This window comes from Leptonychotes weddellii, chromosome 7 (genome assembly GCF_054177405.1).
Source record: "Leptonychotes weddellii isolate Sample4059 chromosome 7, ASM5417740v2, whole genome shotgun sequence".
NCBI classification, from domain to species: Eukaryota; Metazoa; Chordata; class Mammalia; order Carnivora; family Phocidae; genus Leptonychotes; species Leptonychotes weddellii.
The window spans coordinates 5,148,323-5,171,462 of record NC_138375.1 but is presented as its reverse complement, the minus strand read 5'-3'; the positions used below and the strand labels follow the sequence as shown (position 1 = coordinate 5,171,462).

The 23,140-nt window shown below is 43.4% G+C and overlaps 1 protein-coding gene and 1 pseudogene across 1 annotated transcript in view; both read right to left on the bottom strand.

Annotated features, from left to right (window-relative positions):
- ADCY2 (adenylate cyclase 2) overlaps positions 1-23,140 on the bottom strand; it is a 369,586-nt gene that overhangs the window by 189,010 nt on the left and 157,436 nt on the right. The window lies entirely within an intron of this gene.
- LOC102742327 (SUMO-activating enzyme subunit 2 pseudogene) lies at positions 12,195-15,710 on the bottom strand (annotated as a pseudogene).

Here is a 23,140-nt window from a genome sequence, read left to right as displayed (position 1 = left end):
TTCTGTTTTCTGCAGCCAAATGTGAGGCTGACTCATCTGGTTGGGACAGCCCGATTGAGTTAGCAAACACAGCTTTCCCTGTGTTGTGCCATAAGCTTCTGTTAAGAGTAGTTTTCTGAGTATGTTTGGTGTAAAGCAAATGAATGAGTTGAGACCACACATGAAAGCTATGTATGGAATGTACCCTAAATAGTCTGGCAAACCAATAAGAGAAGGAATTGAGACTGATCTGAGAAAAATTAACCTCTTTCTGGAGACCATGATGTCAAGAAAGATTTGAGTTGAAGAGGCGGACTGGATAAGGCAAGTAAAGGAGATTTCCTGAAGGTGAATCTTGAGCTAAGGATCAAGAGGTCAGAGCACAGCTGCTCCAGGCATGGAGGTCTGCACTTTTAGAGGGGCAAATCGGGCCGAGCGGGAAGTCATCCCGAGTGTACCAGCTGGAGGGATGAAGGGACCACAGCAGAAACAGAAGACACAGTCTTTCTCTCCAGGAACTGACTCCATTGTTAGGAGGGTAGAATAAACTCACAAAGGGAAAACATCCAAGCAGATTTTGCTCAGGTACCATTTTTGCCTGTAGTGGGTTGGATGGTATGCCCCTCTTCAGTGACACCTTTGCAGTGTAATTAGGTCACACGTCAGAGATAAGATCGTCCTGGAGTAGGGTGAGCCCTAAATCCGTGACAAAGGACCTTGAGGGAAGAGAAGACGCCAGGAAAGCCACGTAAAAAGATGATGCAGAGATAGGAGGGATGCAGACACAGCCAAGAAACACATGGGGCCACCACGGGCTGGGGAGAGAAGAGAGGAGGGTTCTCCCCTAGAGCTTCGGGAGGGACCTTGGTTCTACTGACATCCTGATGTTGGACTTCTAGCTTCCTGATCTGCGTGAGAGTAAATCGAGTCCTCGTCTTAGCAGCCTTACAGAACTCATACACCGATGCACATTCTCTGTCTCTTGCAGAGGGGACGGAGGGGAGAGAAGTGAGGCAAGAGGCCCCAGGAAGAAAGGGAGGAGGGAGGGGAGGCTTGGAGCAGCTACAGAGAGCACAGAGCACATGTCTGGAAGAGACAAAGACAATGGATGTGAGGTTTCTCCATTGGGGAATCTCCCGGATGGGCTTGCTTGTTAAACGAACATTTTTCTCTCGGCAGAAGGCTGTGTTGGTGAGAATATCAAGCTCAAAGCTGAGCCTGTCTTATGGGGCTTTGTTTTAAACATAAACGCTACTGAAGGTAAGAGGCTTGGACAGAGTCTGTGCAAAAGCCCCCTTCCTACATGAGGCTTAGCACCCAAACAGTCTGACTACGCCTCTGACCGAGACTTCTCGGCACCAAGGCCCGAAGCCCAGGCAGGAGGACGCAGAGGAGGCCTTTTCTGAATCTCCTCCACAACTATATTCCCATTCTTTCTTTTTCATTTTTAAGTAGGTTCCATGCCCAGCATGGAGCCCAACATGGGGCCTGAACTCATGACCCTGAGATCAAGACCTGAGCTGAGATCAAGAGTCAACCGATTAAACCACCCAGTCACCTCTATTTTCCCGTTTCTTAATTCATCATGGTATTTGTTTAAAATTGAACTATTAATGACTTAATATTAAGTTGGCCTAGACAACCACTGTCAGAAGGAAAATGAACTGGATCAGTTGCTGGTGGGACAGTGAAGGGGCTTTTGGCCTTGGGCTCTGTGCAAAGGCTTCGACCAGGTGGCTCCATCCTTCATGTTGGGAAAGGCGGGCTGGGCCTGCTGTTTCCATTTCAATTCCTTCATCATTCACTGAAGCCTTCAGAATCTGGCTCAGAGGCTTCCACAGTATCCACTTTCTTCGGTACTCTAAGATATTTTATTATTCATGGCCATGACCTATCAACAATTCTTAGACATATGAACTTGGACCAGGGACCTTCACCCCCATCACTGTGGCAGTGACCTTGAGCTTTCTGATCACATGAACCAATCCACCTCAAAAAGCTCAAACTCATGGCCTGTCCCGCCTTCCCTTCTAGCTTCCTACAGCCTCACCTTGACACATCGCAAGTGCCTGACTCCAGGCGCCTGCATTTTCTGCTAATCTATCAGCCTAGCTGCTGGTATTTTTCCTTCTCTAGATAGCCAGAACCCACCACGGATGATCCAAAGTTCCTCCTCACCTGTCTCCTCATAATCACATCGGTAGTGCCCTGCAATCATGAGCCAAGGACTGATGTCCTCGTATCTTATCTACCCTACGCCAGGCACACAGTTCAAGAGGATTCCCCATGGATTTGAGATTCAACCACTACAAACTCATGGTCTCCACTCTTGGCACCAATAGAAAGTTGTCTAAATACAGCTTAGCTCCTGATTCTGTCCCCTCCAAGCCTACCTCAAACCTCTGCCATTCTCTTGGTCTCCTACCCACTCAGTCCTTACATTCATGTTGTCAAAGAATGTCCTGTTTCCTACTCCAAGAAAACTGAGGCCTCCTTCTCTCCCCCAATGCATAACCCCTTAGCTCTACACCCACATCATGTCTACAAGGCTTTTCCAGTCGGAGACATCCCTCCGGTTCAAGGACAACCTCTCCTCCTTGACTCAAACCCTCCTCTAGGACTCCTTCCGGAGCCTTGCTGTGGCCATGGGCCCTTCAGTGCCCTCCTGGTGATTCTGTCATTAAAGAGATGCTTGCACGTCCCTAGCGTCCACCCACCCCTTCCCTCTTTTTTCTTTTTTTTAAAGATTTTATTTATTTATTTGACAGAGAGAGGGAACGCAAGCAGGGGGAGTGGGAGAGGGAGAAGTAGGCTTCCCGTGGAGCAGGGAGCCCAATGGGGGGCTCGATCCCAGGACCCTGGGATCGTGACCTGAGCCGAAGGCAGACGCTTAACAGCTGAGCCACCCAGGCGCCCCCCAACACTTCCCTCTTGATCTCTACCAAATTCCTTTTTTTTAAAAAAGATTTTATTTATTTGATGCAGAGAGAGAGAGAGAGAGGGAACACAAGCAGGGGGAGCAACAGGGGGAGAGGGAGAAGCAGGCTTCCCGCTGAGCAGGAAGCCCAATGCAGGGCTCTATCCCAGGACCCTAGGATCATGACCTGAACCGAAGGCAGACACTTAAGCGACTGAACCACCCAGGTGCCCTTCCACCAAATTTCTTGAAAGATAAGTGAGTCCCAAACTTGGATGTGCATCGAAGTTTCATGGAGAAGATTTTGGGGATCACTTGAATCCATCCCACACAGACTAGTGAACCCACACTTCTGGGACCTCGGCATAGAAATCACTTTTTCACCAACCATCCTAGGCTCCTTGTGATGCTCGCTCATCGACAATATGCTCTTCATTCATTTACCTCCATTTACTCCTACTTCACTGCAAACCAAAATTCCTTTATACATACTTCGAAGTAGGTGATGACCCTCCAATTGCCAAATCCCAGGTGCAGCTGAAATTTTATATAACATGATTTTTTTGAGGCTTTTGACACTTTTAATTACTCCCTCCTGTTTGGAATTGCCTTTCCATATTCTCCTCTTATGCTTATCCTCTCTATCCCTGACATTTCCTCAACACTCCTTGGCCTCCCTGAGTTCCTTACATCTTGGTGCCCTCCAGGGTCTTGTGCTCACTCTCACAAGATTCAAACTAAGTGGCTACATTGGCTCTCATGGTGGGCACGATCACCTAAGGGCAACATCTCCCCGATGAGTCTGTTTCTAGCCAGAATTCAGGCAATTACAGCCTGCCGCCTGGCACACATCTCCAACTGGTGGATCCTCAGGGCACATTCTAGAATATAGCCAAAAGGAATTTCCTCTCTTCCTGCCCTAATTATCCTACCCCCATCTCTCCGTGCACTTGGTGTCAATTTGGTGTCACCTCCCACTACTCGATCATCTGAAGCAGGAACAGGACACAATTCCTTGATGTGTACTTTGCCCCACACATCTGCTATTCACTACATTCTGACAATTTTATTCCTCAAATGTCTCTTGAATCTGCCCCGCCCCCACTTCTGCTTTCTTCTGCTCTGTTTCTCAGTCAACTCTGGACTCTTCCACAAACTCCAGCTGTCCCCGACCCCAGGCTCCTGGGCAGTTCCAATTCTTATGCATCTGGCAGAAGCCACTACAGAGACACAAGGTGGACAATGTTGTGGCCGTGGACACTCCCAGATCACAGGAGCTCCCACAACAACCGTGCATTTCTCCCACAAGCTCTAAGTCCCCCGTGGATCAGCAGATGGTGGGGAACCAGGGTGACATGGGCTTGTCATGTGGGCGTCCCCAATCGTGGTGGCAGGAGGAGGAGGATGGAACGGGGGCTTTTCCAGGAGATGGCACACAGCTCTGCTATTCACTTGACAAGTCACCTGAAGTCTAGGGCGAGGCAAGTGCCAGCATAGCGAGTGCCAATTAGCACACAACTCAAATCTCTAGCCCCTGCAATGGGCAGCCCTCTGCTGAAACCCTCTGTAGCCAGCTTGTCCTGCCTACAGCTCTGCCTGCAAATGGCACCAGGCATCAGGAAGCCCAAGGATGCATGTTTGAAATACAAAGTTATAGGACTTGCTTTGAGAAAACTCTGATCAGCTTGGGACATGACCCAGGAATCTGTATTTTAACAGACTTGTAAGGTGATTATGTCACAGTAGTCCATGCACCATACAGAAAGAAACACTGGCTTACCAGATCAAGTACATGTTTCCTAAAATAGCACAGGATGTCCTTGATGCCGTCCTCTGGAAGCCCATTTACACTCATGCCCCACTTTGGAGCCATCCTGCTTCCTGATGTGGGGCATCCTGATCGAGCCAATAGCCTTAGCTCTCTGTCTCTGTTCCACGCTCTCCTTCCTCTCACTTTGTTCCCCACCTTCTTTCTAAGGTCAGGCCTGATCAATGCCTAAGTGACTCCAGGACTCAGCCCATGCAGCACGGAAAGAGGAAGGCTCCCAACTTCCATCCCAGCCCTAGTTGTCCTAGGTGGCCTGGCTCTCTACTTCTCTCTACTACAAGCAGACCTTGGGACTTGTCCTGGGTCATGACTGTCTACTTCTGAGGATACCTCCTTCATTAGACCCTACAGTTTAGCACACTGACTTTCTACCGCCAAACACAAGAAATGTGCCATACATGATCACTGAATAAGTCAATGGGAGTGAATGAATAGTCTATTCCAGCTCTATGCTTCTATTGCATATTTCATTGCTGTTCCACTGCTCCTGAAGGAAAGCAAGTCGGGGCCTGGAAGAGTTGAACGCAGGAGGCCGTGGGGATGAGGATTCAGACTGCTGATAGCCTGTGAGCTCCGCACCTCAGCTCTGAAACCTCCTGTTTGCCAAGGGGCCCCAGGAGGGCACCGGCTTCTCAAAGAGGGCTCTGTGCACCTTCCCCAGAAGTTGCCTGCACATCTGCTTTGAATCCTGCCCAAACCGCAGCCCAGCTTCACCCTGGCCAAGCCTCTTTCTCCCTGGCCTTTGGGCATACAGCGGAAAGAGCAGTGGATCGAGGACAGGAGGAACCAGCAAAAGCCTCCTATTCTTTCCTCACCCATCAGACAGTTAAAAAAAAAAAAAAAATCAAGATAAATTGAGATTTCTGGATTTTTGCTTCTGTGGAGCTCCCACCTGAGAAAAGGTCTTTGGGGCTCACCCTTACAGGAGCTAAAACACTGGCTCAAAGAGCTGCTTTCTCCTTTAACTGGCTTTTTGTTTACCTTGCTTTCCCCGCTCAGGTGACACTTGTTTACTGTTTGTATGTAGCCCACCTTAACTCTACGGTTCGGAACAAAGTGAGACTGATTTTAGAAAAATAATGAAGACTCCAATTCATGGGCTTGATGGAGACACAACATCAGGGATACATGGTCTGGGATGCTTAATTCAGTGAATACCACTTAATAAAAACAACCACCACCACCATAATAATAATAGGGGCTGCCAGACCCGCTGGGGTGTACAGACCACTTACCCCGGGGCTAGGCCTTGTTTCCAGTAACAGCCTGTTCTATAGAACTCCCCATGGTAGAGCTGAGCATGTGGAAAGGAGGGGAGGCACTCGGCCCATCCCCTGGGAGCCCAGGAGGCCGCACTGTGCAGGTCCTACAGCCCAGCCACGGCCCTCAGCCGCCGTGGACACGCAAACCATACAATTAATTACATTTTAGGACAACATTTTCGATTTCCCATTGTTCATGTGTTCTCACATAACTAGAACACAGTCAGTTTCAGTAAGCTACTCACTCAGGTAAATGGATCCCTATTATAAATACCCACTGGGCTGTCAGTGAGGAACCAGGAAGCGATTTACTAGGGCGGGCTTCTGTGCAGACTTGGGTTCAGATGCCCCCCACAGGGGCTAAGTCACGTGACAGAGCATTCGGGCATTATGGAAATGTATCCACTGGTAAGGCTGTTATTTTGTGCCTTTAGTTATCCTTCTGAGAAATGGACATTTAAAGAATTACTTTCTACTTCTTCCAAAGGAACTATGAGATGTCCCTTCCCAATCATGAAAGGATGACAAGGAGAGAACATACACACATTCTTCAATAGATAAAGGATTATTTGACTGAAGGATACACCCACTGAGAATTTTCTGGTGACTACACACACACACACACACACACACACACACACACGTTTCGCCATATGAGGAATAAAACTCTGCTATGTCTCCATCATTGGCTAGTATTGAAAATTCGGTTGTTTGTCACTTAGAGATATTCAGAGCTCAGGAGAAGCCAAACACGTCTCCTTTTGTTTCTGAACAGCAGAAAGGAATTTTTATCTACCACAAGAAGATCCGTGGGAGAAAAGAGAATAACAGATTGCTCTTTCCTTGAGGGTTCACACCATTTCTTACAAAGCCAGGGATTGAAAACACTTTGTGTCTGTTTGGAAAAAGTGGACTTGAATGCTCCCAAATATTTCTGAGGCTTAGAAAATTAGCATAAAGAACGTAAATACAAATGTATGGGGGGAAATGGCTCCTTAAAATATTAACACGTACATCCTAAAATAATAAATGCTTGAGAATCAGCAATGAAAATGGCTTATCTATAAGGAGTGTGCTGTTGAGTAAACAAGGTCAAGTGAGTACTGACCCCTCTTTTCAGTCACCCCTGCTGTCTTTCCGAGAGCCTGCCCTGGGTGTTCACAGGCGTCCGGGTATCTGCTGCAACGGGCTCCTTATCAAGGGACAATTATAATTAGATAACAAACAAAACCACGATCTCTTCAAATCACTTTGCCTTGAAGGACAAAGAAAATAGATTAAAAGAGAGAAGGAAAAAAGGCAAACCAATTTAGAATTTTATACCAATGTCTCACATAATTGATTGGCTTACAGAAGCAGACTCTGGATTCTGTCCATAGAAACGTGGGCTGGAGGCTCCATTTTTCTTTAGACATAGTCCTTCTTCCTGCTACTAAACAGGGTTCATAGGGTTGATGTAAGAGGGTGTAGGGACCACCTCTTTTTATCAAAGCTGGGGATTGTTTTCTTTAACAATTTTAAGTAGTTTTCCTGGGGTGAAACTTTCCCAAATATGGAAAATTCCATCCTCCTGGTGAAGTTCTGTTCATTGGGTCATTTATTCATCACACATTTTATTGAGGACAAGACAGACAAATGTCGCCATGCAGATGCATAAATGTATTAATTAAGTCAAAAATTAATTACAGACTGCAGAATACAAAGAAGCGAAGTGCGGTGACAGAGGGACACACACAGAGCTCCTTGCTCCTCCCAGAGAAAGGCCAGGGCACTGAAACAAAATATTAATTACCATTATAAAAACTAGAAAGGCTCCAGGACTCCTCCTGGAGGAGGATTCTCCCCCACAACAATTCTCCCCCATGAGACTCCTCCCCCAGGAGGTTGCTCCCTCATGAGGCTCCTCCCCTACAAAGCTCCTCCCCATGAGGCTCCTCCCCCAGGAGGCTGTTCCCTCATGAGGCTCCTCCCCCAGGAGGTTGCTCCGTCATAAGGCTCCTTCCCTACAAAGCTCCTCTCCCAGGAGGCTGTTCCCTCATGAGGCTCCCCCCCCACAGAACTCCTCCCCATGAAGCTCCTCCCCCAGGGAGCTCCTCCCCACGAGGCTCCTCCCCCACGAGGCTGCTCCCTCATGAGGCTCCTCCCCCCACAAAGCTCCTCTCCCAGGAGATTTCTCCCTTATGCCTTTTGAGTTTCTCCTTTTGCTTTAATTCCATCTGTCTGCCCAACGTCCCCAAACCTTGGAGCCCTACATACTGCCTCCAGTCGTCTCATGCTTCGATCTGATGAAATATCTAGATTGGTCAACCTCCAGCACGAATCCCACCTCGGCCGGCTCTACAACTTCAACTGCTGGTGCCCAGACCAAGGTACTGCCCCTCGCACCTCAGCTGTGGCCTCTAAACCAGTCTACAGCTCTGCTCCCGCCACCAGCCACCCCATCTCAGCACAGTAGCCACCATCTCTGACTGAATGAACGTTGGACCACGTCATTCACTTCCTCACGGTGCTCTGGTGGCTTCTCAAATCAGCTGAGCAAAAGCCAATGCCCTTAATGTTGCTGCCCCAGCCATGCGTGGCCAACCCTCCACCCCTTCAGTGGCATGGCTTGTGCGCTCAGCTCCTGCACACTGGCTTCCTTGTACTTAGACCTCGCTTGACCCAGATGTCCATATACTTAGATCTCACTTCCACGACGTTATCAGTGATAAATGACCAGCATATTCCAAACAAATAACAGTGATTCCCTCCCCCTCCCCCAGTGCTGTCGAACTGTAGTGACTTTTTCTGCTGTATTTTTTTCACACAATTATCACACTCTGCCATATATATAAATATGTTTGCTTCCTGTCTCATTGTCCCCCTACTAGAAATGTCATTTGTGTTCACTGCTTTCCGCAGTTTCTATAAAAAGTGCCTGAGGGTAATTAATGAATCCATGTTGAATGGATATCTTGGAACAGATGTAGATTTGTTTGAGTCTGTATTCCATAAGAAGAACAATTCTACTCTCTTCTTTTTGAGTGAGTTTTAACAGCCTCTCTTTTATTTACTCAGCCCATCATTTGTTTCTCCTCCACTCCATCCTCATTAGTAATAGAGTCCCACGGAGGAAGAGAGAGATGTGAATATGTTCACAGGGGTGAACAGAGATGTACTCCATACTCCCTAACTCATGTCTTCCCCATGCACATGAGGTCAGGCCAACAACTGTTTTTATTAAAGCCCCTGGCAAGATAAATTCACTTTCTTGAGTTGCAGTCCCCATTCATGAGCTAGTTTATATTAAAATAATATTCATTGAGCTCACGAGATAAGAAACTTCTTTGGTCTGAATACTAAAGTGCTCAGTATTGGAAACTTTCACACATGAAAAGTAACGTTTGGTAATATTCCAAAACAGTCTTGGGAGAAACTGCTCACAGGAAGAGCATTACCCGTGGAATATTTGTCACAGTATTTTATGGCTAAAACCAAGTCTCATATTGGCACTTTTATATCAAAAAATGTCAACCTAATACCTCTCAGTGAGTGTTCTGGACACTCAAGTACATATTTCACTGATGTACCTCAGAGTTTTTAATGCAAATTTTGCATCATCTCCAGAATAATACAACTCAGGAATTTCTGCACTGACGGTAGGCAGTGTAGGTTTCTGGAAGCCAGGATGCTCTGTACCCTTCTGTCCCACAGCATCTCTCTGCCTTGAGGTTTGCAGGCCACGGCTGCCTCTTGGACTTGGTGCCCCTTCTGCAAATGTCAGATCCATGGTCCACACAATTGGATCCCAATCTTCCCCCCCACCCAGAACCTAGTACTATCTGGACCTGGTTAACACTGCCCCACGTGTTATGAAAAGAACAGTAAGTAGATATTGCTGATAAAATCGACTCTTTTGTATGAACGACAAGCCTTTGATTTTATGAGTAACAGGCAGGACTAAAACGAATGCTGGGATGTAACAGATGAGTGCAGAGATGCATCCAGAAGGGACACCGGGCATCTACTCCCTCCCACAGCTCTCACTGATGTTCTGGGTGCTGCTCCTGACTCCCAGATCTACCCCAAATGAACCAAATCAACCTTTAGATCATCTCCCAGAGAGAAAAGGCCTGGTGCCAAAAATATCTAACTAGGAAATGTGAGTATATAATATAAACCCTCCAGCTATACGTTCTATCTTACATAACATGGTAAATCATAAATTACCAGGAGGAACTCTCTTTTTCATTAAGTTCACCTTTCCAAAGGAAATAAGCTACGTTTTGCTACTATTTATAGAGGTGCCTTTGTGGGGCAGTGTGTTTACTGTTCTACATAATTAAAGCAGGATTTTCTTGAAGTTGCCTGGTCCCCGATGAAGCCCAGAATTTTTGTTCAAATTTACTTCCTTCCAAGGCTCCCTGCTACAGAATGTTCCTCTGTTTTGCATTTATCGTGGGGACCCCTATTCAGTTTACTGCTCTGCTGGTCTGCGCACAATCCCCATGTGGACCCCACAGATGTTTTACAGGTGAATGGGTTCTTCTTTATTATTTTACAGTTTTGTTCTTTTTTTGGAAGTTCCCAAGATTTTAAATTCTTAAAAAATGTTAGCATTATATATTTTTTTCCAGTTCCAGGAAGAAACGGACACTGGGTTGAAAGTGTATGCTATCTGCCTGGTGAGTAGGGGTCGGTGGCCACCGCGGGAACTCCACTCCCGCCCACTGAGAGCACAATCTCCTTCCCCATTCTTCTGATTTTATCTTCTGTCTTCCAGGCAGAAATTATGCTTTATTTTCACATAGGTTGTGAGACAGCTCTTTGACCCTATTCTAGTAGTTTAGCAGTTACTAATAACAAATCTGTTTTTTTTTTTTTTTACTATAGGATCTTATTTTTAATTTATCCAAAAGATATCAACTTCCATTTGGCAGACATTTCCAGAGTCTTTTCTCATAATATTTAAAAATGATTTTCAGGGCGCCTGGGTGGCTCAGTTGGTTAAGCGACTGCCTTCGGCTCAGGTCATGATCCTGGAGTCCCGGGATCGAGTCCCGCATCGGGCTCCCTGCTCAGCAGGGAGTCTGCTTCTCCCTCTGACCCTTCCCCCCTCATGCTCTCTCTCTATCTCATTCTCTCTCTCAAATAAATAAATAAAATCTTTAAAAAAAAATGATTTTCAGATGAATTATATTTGGATTAAAAAAATCATATTAATAAATATTTAAGAGAACTTTTATAAAATACTGGGAATAGAGAAAATCCTTCTAGGGGCACCTGGGTGGCTCAGTCGTTAAGCGTCTGCCTTCAGCTCAGGTCATGATCCCAGGGTCCTGGGATCGAGCCCCACATCGGGCTCCCTGCTCTATGGGAAGTCTGCTTCTCCCTCTCCCACTCCCCCTGCTTGTGTTCCCTCTCTCACTGTGCCTCTCTCTGCCAAATAAATAAATAAAATCTTTAAAAAAAAAGAAAGAAAAGAAAATCCTTCTAAATAAGACTGAGACCCAGAGGCAATAAAGGAAAAGTGTACATCTAAGTACCTACAATTTTAAATGGATAGTAAAAGCCACTATAAACAAAGACATGGGATAGGCTTGGGTAAATGTACTTGCAGCACATATAAAAAAATAAAAGCTTAATATTCCTGTTATAGATATAACCTGTACAAATTGAAAAGGAAAAAGACAACCCTATAGGGAAAAAAGATTTTAAAAGCTACCTCAAAGATGAAGAGATCTAAATGGCCAATCACCGTGAGCATCTTCTAAAGCTAAAATGATTTACCTCCTACTAGAATTTTCAAGATGGCAATGAAACCACAATAAAATTGAATTCCCTTGAAAATTAAAAAAGGACCACAGATTTGAATAGGAACCACTTGTTTTCAGTTTGAATGCTGTTTGTGATACCAGTATAAAAATATGAAAAAATCAAAATAGAAATTATAGAAATAAGCTTAATGAGTACAAAATACATAAATAATTGAGATGGATTAACTAAAAAAATTAATTAAAGCTAACTTTTTAAATGCCCAGAAGCAAAAACACACCAAACTTCTTTTCCATATATATTAACATAACCACATGTATTTATTTTTTTTAAGATTTTATTTATTTGAGAGAGAGCGAGCACAGAGCGAGAGGGAGAGGGAGAAGCAGACTCCCGGCTGAGGAGGGAGCCCAACGTGGGGCTCGATCCCAGGACCCGGAGATCATGACCTGAGCCAAAGGCAGACACTTAACCAACTGAGCCACCCGGGCGCCCCATCACAACCACATTTATATTGCAAGTTCCTGTGGGCTGACTTTGTCCACAACATAACATTCATCACTTTTGGTAGTATTATTGAACTGTATCATGGCCCTGTCAAATAATTTTGTATATTATTTCATCTTTTCTGATGATGGAAAACAGGCAGTACTTTCATAAGCTACTGAACTATTATCAGAGAGAAAAATCTTGCTTCCTATATATAGCCTCAAATGAACAACTTATTTTTTCCCAAGTGCAAACAAACACAAAATTCCCAATCTTTTCAATATGCCTTTGAATAAAGAGAACACAGAATTCTAGAATGACTTATAGAACTATACAACTATTTATTTTGAAGATTTATTTATTTATTTGAGGGGGGAGGGGCAAAGGGAGAGGGAGAGAGAACCCAGCGCGGAGCCTGACGTGGGACTCAATACCAGGAGCCTGAGATCATGACCTGAGCTGATACCAAGAGTCAGACACTTAACTGACTGCGCCACCCAGGCGCCCCGCCCCCGCCAACCCACATACAACTCTTAAAAACAAAACTTTTTTTAAAAAGTTAGCCAAAGCTTAAATGCAGCCTTATTTTGCAGCAGTTTGTCTTGAATTTATACTCTCTGGTACTTGTGTCAGGAAGAGCCACTATCATTATCTGAGAAAAGGAAATTAAATGGCAGAATGAAAAGACTTCCAGTATCAATTAATAATCTCTACTATTCTATCATTTTTTGCAAGTGTCCCAAATTTAGCTTTCTTACACACTCTTTTTACATCATTATCTTTTTTTAACAAGTATGCAGATGCCATTTAGTATAATCCTATTTGAGTTCTACAAAACATCAAATATAAATAACCTGAAACTGTAACAATACACAAAAATTGGCTTCTTACCCAGACATACCAGGCAGTAGAAGCTGAAAACTCGAGTAAATTAACACTGTTTTACATTAATATACATAGTGCCAGTTAACATTTAAGAAACACGTTTCAATGCATAGCACTTGATACTTCTTTGAATCTGTTTCAGTCAGTTAAGAGTATGAAAATGGTTAGATCTAGGCTAAAAATAATTCTTCTTCTAACCAAAAATAAAGGCATAATATTTATAACCAGGTATCAACTTTACTAAACCACAATATTTTAAAACTGTTAAATGATACCAAAGGGTATTTACATTAAAAAGGCAACATGCATCGTGTTGTCTCATCTCATGACTGGTTATGTACACACTTTGTTCAAAGGGCTTTAAAACTATATTCCTACTTTCAATACAGCATACCGCAGTGTTTCTAATTGTTCTAGCAAAATGAATGCTTTCAAAGGGAGCAGAATCATCTTCAAGTCACTGGTGTCAATTTTTTCCCTTTGGAACAAAGAACATAACAAATAACCTGGTTCTGCCCAGTAAGAGGGTTCTGTTTAGAGGCATTTCTGTTCAATCTAATGCTATAACATCATCAAGCTCTTCAGTCTGTTCTGTGCGGGACCTCTTGGCACTGATATTCTCTTTTCATCTAATTTCCTCTTGCGACCTCTCTCTTCCTCACTGATGTCATCATTATTTGAAGGACCTTCTTCATCTGAATCAACTGTGAGCATATCATCTTGCTCTTGTGCAGGGGATGTGGAAGGCTGAGCTCCATGTGGAAGGCTGAGCTCCATCGTCACTGCCATTGGTTATGCTTTTGGCAGCATCTCCGGCTTGTCTGGGCCCCACTTTTTCTGGGGCATCACCAACAACTACAAATTCAACATCCTTCCCTAGGTCCTCACTATGAAGGATGTTGACCAATAAAGTGTAGTCCTGAAGGAAGTCGTCTGCTTGAAGCCGGCTCCCATTTCTAATTCCAAATTCTGACAGCTTTTTGTGATTATTAGCTTCTGTCTCTCCCTCTTCTGAAGATATTAGGATTGTTCCTTTCCCATCTTCAATTTGGACATCTGGTAGTACCAGATGTCCATAGCAAATTTTTCTTTCACTATCTTATCCTGTAATGTGAGAACAGTCACTTTGTGGACATTCAGCCCAACAGTCACCTCTGGCTCGCTGGCACATACATAACAATTAGGGTTAGGATGATCCAGTGCACAAGGCCCAAGAAGCTTCTTTCTTGGGTTTGGTTGTTTATTCAAAAAAATTGTTCTACACTGGTCTGTTTTTCCTGATAAGATCTTTAATCCTTCCAATACTATTAACCCAGCAATCACTGCCTTAGTAGTAGCAGGAATAATGTTCCCTGCCATTGATTTTATATCAACTCTGCTCTTAATATTCATACTGAAAATATGCATCCTGAGGTTCACAGCAGAGGTGACAAAATCCACTGCAGACGGGTCATCCTTGTCCCATATGAGCTCAGCTCTATCCCCTTTTTCTGCTAAATGAACTCTCAAAGTCTCAGTGCTCTTTGAAAAAAGACATGCATAGCTCTTTACATCTAGAACGGGCTGTGCTGGTCTTTCAGACCTAACTGCGGTTCATTTTTTTCATCTGATGCATTGGTTTCTTCTCCTTGACTTTGTACGTCAGCCCAGTCCAATGGAACTGGAGGTTTCCTTTTCTGCCACAGTGTGTCCATTGTCAACAGATACTGGATATCATCTTTAAAAAGCTTGGTAAAAAGTTTAACCGCAACATATCCAGTTGATTTAGCCCATTTCTTAGCGGAAATACGTTTAATGTCACCATCTTCGTTAGATGCTCTGGCCCTGGCTTCAGCTTCCATTGGTTCCCAGGAAGCTTCAGGGTCAGCTCTGTCAGGGGGTACTTCTTCATCAGCATCTTCCTCGCCAAACAACTGGTTGAACAAATACTTGTATGCCCAAACGATGCAATGAATAGGTTCAGAAGGGGCTGTTACCAATTGTGCAGCCAGGAAAAGTTCTCTGGGTTGGTCTGGGATGACATTCATAACACTCCGTTACACCCTTTTTGATGGTAGTTACTTGCCCAAGGTAACCAGCAGTTCCACTCTCAATAAGAGGAACATCAGCCGCCAGACATATCCTATTAACACAGTTGCAGGCAGCTCTGTTATTTAAAGCATTCAAAACCAATATAAATTGTTGAAAAAATTCCACATTATAGTCAGCGTTCATGATGCTGTCATGGTAGGCTAAGATATTAGCTTTCGGGTAAAACCGCAGGACACTTTCTTTGGCAACCTGGGCCTTTGCTCTTCCAACATGTTTCTTTTGAAACAAAAACTGCCTGTTGAGGTTGCTGACATTTACAGTATCCAAATCAGTCAGGTCGGTGTGGGAGAAGCCGGCCTGCACGAGGTTCTTGAGGAGCTTGCAGTGGATGCCACCCACACCCACCACCAGCACCCGGCCCCCGGCCACAGCCCCGGCCGGCTCCCTGGGCAGTGCCCGCGACAATGCCGGGGCGGGACGACCACGAGCCCGCGGCGTAGGTGGCGGCGTGAGAACTGAGCCTACATCAGTATCTTTTTGTCTTTCTTGCTTAAGTACATGACCCCCCAGAATGACTCATTCCCTTCTATCTCATTCCCAACAGGTCCTGCCAGCTTTGATTTTGATTTCCGTCGATGGAGTCTAAGTACTCCAGCCAGGCCTCTCTGTGCCAGGCACGCAATCTGCGAGCCAACCGTGTCTGATGCCCACAGGTGCAGGGAAGGAGGGAACAGTTCCATGACCAAGGGGACTTCTGGAATCAGTTGTGAAAGAGCCCATTTAACCTTGCTCAGTCAGTGCAAAGTTTATTTGATGGTTTTCACATATTTGGGGGGAGAAAGGCTTCGAGGGTGCTTCTTCCAGGTGAGAATGATCCCAAGTGCTGGGAGCACCTGGCAGTGCCGTGATGTATGTCACGGCATGGAAGCTTCTGGAAGCCCCATGGAGGAGTAAGATGGAAACCTTTCTCAGATGCTCGAGCTTCGGGGGGACAACTGAAAGGGATCACCAAGGAAGGCCGGGCAGAATTTAGGGCCCAGGGAAGGTCCCTGTAGGCTTAGAAAGGACTTTGCACTACAAAATTACTTACTTCTATTTTCCTTGATTTTAATGACTTTGTTTTTGTTCCTGTTGTTCTCCCTTAATTCTCCATTTGGAATTTATTTTGGTTGTCATTGGATGAAGGTCTACCATGATTTCTTTCTCTCTGTTGCCTAGCCAATGTCTCACACTATTTACTGAAAAACCTTTATTTTATTCACTGGTTGGTGACCCTGCCTTTGTAACATCTTAATTCTTTATGTGTTTTAGAATCTCTTTCTTTGTTCCTTTTTCTCTTCCAGGGCTTGGCAAACTATGGGCCACAGGCCAAATCAGGTCTACAGTTTGTTTTTGTAAAGCTCTTGAGCTAAGAATGATTTTTTTTTCCCATTTTTATATGATTGGAAAAAAACAAAAGTAAGCGGTAAGATCTTTGGTGATACATAAAAATTATATGAATTTCAAATTTCAGCGTACATAAAGTTTTACTGAAACAAAGCATGTTCATTTGTTTATATACAATTTATGATCACTTTTGTACTATAACAGAAATGAAGAATTTGGCTCACAGGGCCAAAAGTAAGTATTGTCTGGCCCGGGATACGCCAGTCATGGTAATATTCCATTTATCTATTGATTCTAAACACATAACTGCCAAAGCAGATTTTATTAGGTACTATTTCTTATTTATTTTTTCCATGTAAAATACATAGTTATTTATTCAAATTACTGTTATGGACTGAGAGCTTGTGAGCCCTCCCCTTAATTCGTATGGTGATTCCCTAACCCCCAATGTGATGGTATTTGGAGATGGAGCCTTTGGGGGTAATGGGCTGACATCAAGAAGGCTGAGTCCCTGTCTGATGGAACCAGTGCCCCTCTAAGGAGAGATGCCCGGGACCTGGTCTCTCCCAGCATACATGAGAAGGCCACGTGATGATGTGGGGAAAAGCACCAGACCCTGGCCGCATTGGTACCTGATCTCACACCTGTAGCCTCCAGAATGGTGAGAAGATAAATTTCTGTCATCTAAGTCACCCAGTTTGAGGTATTATGGTAGCCTAGCAGACTACACGATTACCAAAAAAGGTCCATGGGGATGTTAACCATGCGTTAACATTATAAATGAATTTGGTAGGGATTGACACCGGTATAATATTTAGTATTTGCACCCAAATATGTCCCCACTTCCTATTTATTTGCACACGTATCCAAGACTTTAACACTGGCTGCTTTTTAAAATTACAATTCTAGTTTGAATTTCCACATCACTAATTTAGTGGAATTCTTTTTTTCTTGACCTCCGATTTTTCTTAGTAATTTATTCAGAAAAATCATACATTTGGAAGTATCTCCAGTAGAATCACTTCTTCTATTACAGTTTTCTGTATATTACTGAATATTATTGAAATAAGGAAAGTCTTATCAGCTTCTTGCATTGCTTCTAATCCCTTTTCTTGATTCTCTTGGGTTTTTCTGGTAACAACACATTATTTGCAATCATAATAATAGAGATAATACAAGAATAATTTTAAAATTTCACTTTTTCTCTCATATTTATGGGCTTTCTTCTTCACTGTGACTAACTGCACTGACTAGTATCATCATAATAATGTAATAACACTGCCTTGCAGTGGTGGGCAGGGTGGGGAGATGCCATGGACACTTGGTAGGTGAAATCCTAACCTATCCTTCCTCTAAGTGTTTTTATATCCTCCTCTCTGTCCCTTTTATGTGCTCTTCTTCTCATTTCTCTCCCTTACTTGTCCAGAACTTATAATGGAATCTTTAAATTGATTGCTGCCATTCTGAATATTGACTCCATTTCTGTTTTTAATTTAAGGGACAGGCCGCATCCATACAGTCATCTGGGGAGGCTTTTGTCAGCTAGGCACCTGGCCCAACATGAGACTCCAGGGACGCTGAGGTGAACCCAGACATTCCCTGGAAGGTGCAGGGAATGTGTTCACAGTAAACACTGAAGAAGGAGAAGGGGTGGGAGTGGGGAAACTTCTCATTTTCCTTTGCTTCAGCTTTTTTTTTTTTTTTAACTATGCCCATGTATCACATTTATAAGAAACATGAATGCTTTTGATATGAATGAAAGTACAAAATTGAGACTAGAATGATTAAATTAAAAAGAAAACAGTACATGTCACTGAACTACCTCGCAACATCGTAGGGAAGGAGCCACACGAAGGCATCAAACTCGAGATACTGCCTGGGCTGCCAAAGCCAAGTGACTTGCAATTTACTGGGTCATCACTGAGAGCAGGGACACTGACCTGGGCAGGAAGCAGAGCAAGCGGAGACTTCCTGGACCAGGTGAGTTGAGTCCCAAGAGATGATGAAGTTAGTCATGTGAATAATATCATGTTGGGCTGAAAGAGAGGTCTCTGTGCCTTTGCAGACTAGGCTGTGGATCCTAACTCCACCTGTCATGGATTATCTACTTCTGGGTAGCTCTTTCACGTGGGAGCCTCAGACTCTTCACCTATAAACGTGGGGGTTAATATCTGTATATTTCTATGTCTATGTATGTATGTATGTATGTATGTATGTATGTAGCTATCCATTCCCTTCTTCCATCCTTCCCTTCCTTCCTCCCTCCCTCCATCTGATTATCTATGCATCTATCTATCTATCTATCTGTCTGTCTGTCTGTCTGTCTATCTGTCTATCTATCCTCTCTCCCTCTGCAAATAGATAGATAGATGGATGCAGATATGGACATGAATTTGGATGCACAAAGGCACAGACACAGAGTCTCCGTACCCATCCAGGTACAAGCTCACATCATGTGTACCTTCACTGGCCCCCCTGCCAGCATTTCAAGATGACTCTTCATTCACACACACGTTGGGATAAAAGACTACTGATCACAGTCAGCAGATCCACAAGGCTACCTCTCTGCAGGCCTTTCTCTGACAGTCTTACACAAAGGTTATCACGAACATGTCTGGGCAAATTAGAGACTGCCGCTGAGCCACCTTAACGCACCCCCTGGGAAGCACAGCACCCCAGGTCCCTGTCGAGGGCTTATTTGATCAGCTTCCTCCTATGCCGAAAGGCGGCCTGGTAGCCAACGTGAACTGCATATTTTCTTCCTGTCACATTTGTCAGAATTCATGAACAGACTTAGAACTGTCGGGTGCAGACGAATCACCTGCACTGAGGAGACCCCAGGGCGGGAAGGCAGGGCGGGTAAGTACAGGGAGTGAAAGAGGCGGCTAAAGGACAGGTCTGCACACGTATCCAAGACTTTAACACTGGCTGCTTTTTAAAATTACAATTCTAGTTTGAATTTCCACGTCACTAATTTAGTGGAATTCTTTTTTTCTTGACCTCTAAACTGCCTCTATCACCTTGTCATGGATTAGCCCAAATCTATAATGCTGTTTTCCACAAAAATGAAATGAAATAATAAAATAAAATAAAATCGGTGAATTGTTTTCCTTTCAAATATAGTCATAATCATATCTATCGGTCTCAAGACAGAAAAATATAAACTAAGGTGGCTGAATCTGGGGACAAGCTTAGTATGGTATTTTCCTTTCAATTTTTTCTTATTTAAATTCAATTAGCCAACATAGAGTACATCATTAGTTTTTGATGTAGTGTTCAGTTTTTCATTAGTTACACACAACACCCACTGCTCATCACATCACGTTTCCTCCTTAATGCCCATCCCCCAGTTACCCGATCCCCCCACCCACCTCCCTTCCGGAAACCCTTAGTCTGTTTCCCAGAGTCAAGAGTCTCTCATGGATGAGTCCGCATTTCCTCACTTAATCTAGTAAACCTGCCTTTACGTTTATTGCTCTGTTTTACAGCTATTAGAATAGAAGGTAGTGTTTAAGGAAGCAGTAAAATGAATAATGTATTTTCACCCCAGAACAACAAGCGTGAGAAGACATGTGACAGTAAGCAGAGAGTAGGTGCAGGACACCTCGGACAATCTCGCCAACAATTGGTGGTGTCATTCTTTTAAATTAAGCTATTTTGGTTTGTGGGTATTATCTCATTATGGTTTTAACTTGTTCATTAATGAATTGGAGGCCCTCTCATGGGCTTCTGGGGCATTTATATGCCATCCTTTGTGAAATGTCTGTGCAGATCCTTTGTCTCATTTTTGACAGGGCTGTTTTTCTTCATCTTATTGAATTGTAGGAGTTCTTTGTATATTCTGGATAAAAGTTTTTTGACCTACGTTTGGCAATACATTTCCCTATCTGTGGCTTACCGATTCATGTTCTAAACGGTGTTTTTGATGAGAAAACTTTATTTCCTTAAGGTTCTTCCTTTCTGTGTCCTGCATAAGAAGCCCATCCTCTACGTCGGCCCCAACAAACACATTCTTTTATGATTTCATTTAGGGGTTTTATACTTTTGGTTTTTTACATTTAGCTATGAATAGATGATTCATTTGGATTTAATTTCTTTACGATGAGAGGTAGAGATACAGGTTTTTTGTTTTTACTTTTGTTTTTCTTTTCGTGTATATTCGGTTGTTTCAACAGCATTTTGAAGATTTTCATTTACCCGTGAGATTACTTTGGCATCTCCATCCAAAATCCATGGCTGCATTAGCAGGTCTATTGTGAACTCTCTGTGCTGATCCACTGCCCCACTGCTTGATCCTCATGCCAACACTAGCTGTCTTGACTACGAAAGCCAACCAAAGGGAATAGCTTAACTTTCCTCTACTTTTACATGATAATTTTGACTATCCTAAGTGCTTGGTAGTTCAGTATAAATTTTATAATCAGTTTATAAATTTCTACAAAAAGCCTGTTGGTTTTATAACTGGGACTGGTTGGTTGTATACGGCAATCTTGAGAAAATTTTGAGGCTTCCAATCCATGAGCACAATACATTGCTCCATTTATCTTGATTTATTTTTTATTTTATTTTATTTTTTTAAAGATTTTATTTATTTATTTGACAGAGAGAGATATAGCGAGAGCAGGAACACAAGCAGGGGGAGTGGGAGAGGGAGAAGCAGGCTTCCCACGGAGCAGGGAGCCCGATGTGGGACTCGATCCCAGGACCCTGGGATCATGACCTGAGCCGAAGGCAGACGCTTAACGATTGAGCCACCCAGGCACCCTATCCTGATTTATTTTTATTTTTATTTATTTATTTATCTGAGAGAGAGAAAGAGAGTGAGCGAGAGAGAGAGAGAGCACGAGCGGGTGAGGGGCAGGAGGAGAAGTAGGCTCTCCGCCCGCTGAGCTCGATCCAGGGACTCCGGGGTCATGGCCTGAGCCAAAGGCAGACGCTTAACCAACTGAACCACCCAGGTACCCCTAATTTTTTTTTTTAAAACATCTTTCAGCAGCTGTGTAATTTTAAATGCAGAGATCTCGCTTGTCTTTTTTTAAATGTATTACTCAATATTTTGTTTGTTTACATAGCTATAAACAGAATTCTATTTTTACTTTTATTTTTCAATTCTTTTCCTGCCAGTATATAAAAATACAACCGATTTTTGTTTATTGGCTTTGTACCCCTCAACCTTGTTATGTTTGCGTATTAGTTCTACAGGTTGTTTACTTGATTCCTGAGGATTTCTGTGTAAATATTTGGTCCTCTGTGAAAAGAGACAGTTTTACTTGTTACTTTTTATGTTTTATGCCTTTTATTTCTTTTTCTTGCCTCATTTCACTTGTATGACCTGCAGTAAAATACTGAATAGGAGTGCCTTGTCCCAAATCTGAGAGGAAGAGTGTTTAATATCTGGCCACTGTGTAGGGTGTTAGTGGTGCGTGTTTCATAGATGTTCTTTATTGGCTTAAAAGTGTTTCCTTCTCTTCTAAGTTGTTGAGTGTCTTTATCATAGAAGGGTGTTGCTTTGTACCGAACGCTCTTCCATTTGTTGCAATACTGCATGGTTGCTCTCCTTTATTCTGTAAACATGGTGGACTAACTTGATTAATTTTCATATGTTAAACTGGCCCTACATTCTTGGGGAAAACCCACGTGGTCCAGATAGATTGTCGTTTGTATGTATTGGTGGATTTGATGTGCTAAGATTTTAGTAAGGGTTTTGCATATAAATTCATTAGGAAGATGAGTCAGTCCCTTTCTTTCTTTGGACTATCTTTGTTAAGTTTTAGTAACCAGGTTATACTGGCCTCAAAGAATCAGTTGAGAGGCGTTCTTTCCATTTCTTTTTCTTTAAATAGTTTGTGTGAGATCGGTGTTATTTTTTCCCCCTAATTATCAGCAATTCAGTCAAAGGGGATTTGTCTCTCATTCTTTCTCATTCTATCAGTTCTATTTTCAGTTATTGGAAGCACAGACATGTATCCGAGACTGTTCTGTCTTCCTAACGGAGGCACCATCAGATTGTGATGTGTCTGGTAACTCTGGGTCTTGAATGGGATCTTCACACGGCCACTGTGGCCTTATGGTGCTTGTCTGTATGGCGTGGCCCTCACAAGCCTTGTATCTTTAGCCTGTCTCTCCACTTCAAGTGCATCTCTTGCAACCAGCATGGTACTGTGTCTTGCTTTTTACCTAGTCCAGTAATTTCAACCTCTTAGTGTATCCGGTCCACAGATTTTTGTTTCCATGAACCTGAGGAGGTAACCAATTCTAATCTGAGCCAGCCTTGTTAGAAAGGCTCCCCCCCCTGCTTCTAATTTTATTATTTTTTAAATTTAAGGTTCCTCCATGTCCTTTCATGGTTAGAAAGCTCATCTCTTTGTATCACTGAATACACTGTGTGGATGGACCACAGCTTATTTTTCTATTCAGTTGTTGAAAGACATCTGGTTGCTTCCAATTTCTGGCAATTATACATAAAGCTGCTATGAATGTGCGTGTGAAGGTTTTGGTGTGGATATAAGTTTTTTTTTTTTAAATCTCATTTGGATAAATACCTAGGAGCACAATTACTGGATCTCATAATAAGACTATTATTTTGCTTTATAAGATACCGCCAAACTA